The following is a 1161-nucleotide window of genomic DNA, read 5'->3' on the forward strand; positions in this document are numbered from 1 at the left end:
GCCGGTGCCTGCACCACCTGCCCCCGCCTGCCCTCGAGCTGCCCCGGGAAGCTGGGCACACAGGCCTCTGCAGGGCACTCCCTCTGTGCAGCCTGCCCTGCCACGCCCTCTCCCTCTGCTCACGGCGCCTCCTCCTGGGAGCCCTCAGAGTGCGCAGCCGGGCGCCAGTTCCCCGGGCCTCTTCCTCTGAAAGGCCCTGTCACTTTTTTTCTCACCTGAGGATATTTTTCCATTGATTTTTAGGGAGAGAGGGAAAGACAGAAATATCCATGTGAGAGAAACACATCGATGGGTTGCCTCCTGCACGCACCCTGACCAGGGCCCGGGCAGGGGAGGAGCCTGCAACCGAGGTACATGCCCTTGACCAGAATCGAACCTGGGACCCTTCAGTCCGCAGACCGACGCTCTATCCACTGAGCCACACCGGCCAGGGCCCGTCGCCTTTTCATGTTCCCATAGAAAAACCTAGAAGGGATTGCAGACGAGCTGTTGTCACCCCTGCTTCCTGCTGTCCAGGGGAGACAGCGCTCCTTTCCTCCATCTTGACGGTGCGTTTCCAATACACTCGGGGTGCTGCTTGGCTCGTCACCTGATGTGTCTGTGCCCCGTCCTGCCAGGGCGTCCCATTTTCCTGGCCGTGTGGCACCCTGGTGCGTGGCTGCACCACAGTCTAACCAGCGGCCACCGCCCTGCGTGGTCCTCACGGTGCGCGGCCGGGACAAGCATCCTTCATGGCTTTTTAAAATATGTTTTTATTGATTTCAGGAAGGGAGCGGGAGAGGGAGAGAGACATAGAAACATCAGTGATGATCAGGGAGAGAATCATGGACCGGCTGCCTCCTGCACGCCCCACCCTGGGGATGGAGCCCACAACCTGGGCCTGTGCCCTGACCGGGAATCGAACCCTGACCTCCCGGTTCATAGGTCGACAACCACTGAGCCACACCGGTCAAGCCCTTCTTTCTCTCCTCTACCAGAGGGGGGCCAAAGGGTACCAGCCCTTCTCATGTCCCCGTCGAAATGCCAGACTGCCTTCCGGAATGTCTGTGCCCACTGGGACTGGGACTGCCCCTTGCAGGGTCTCCTCAGATGAATAAGTGAGTGAGTGAGTGAGTGAATGAGTGAATGAATGAGTGAGTGAATAAGTGAATAAATAAGTGA

The 1161-nt window shown here is 58.9% G+C and overlaps 1 protein-coding gene across 1 annotated transcript in view; it reads left to right on the top strand.

Moving 5' to 3' along the window:
• TMEM184A (transmembrane protein 184A) overlaps positions 1-1161 on the top strand; it is a 19472-nt gene that overhangs the window by 9636 nt on the left and 8675 nt on the right. The gene's annotated exons all lie outside the window — the stretch shown is intronic.

This window comes from Myotis brandtii, unplaced genomic scaffold, assembly GCF_000412655.1.
Source record: "Myotis brandtii unplaced genomic scaffold, ASM41265v1 scaffold786, whole genome shotgun sequence".
Classification (NCBI taxonomy): Eukaryota; Metazoa; Chordata; class Mammalia; order Chiroptera; family Vespertilionidae; genus Myotis; species Myotis brandtii.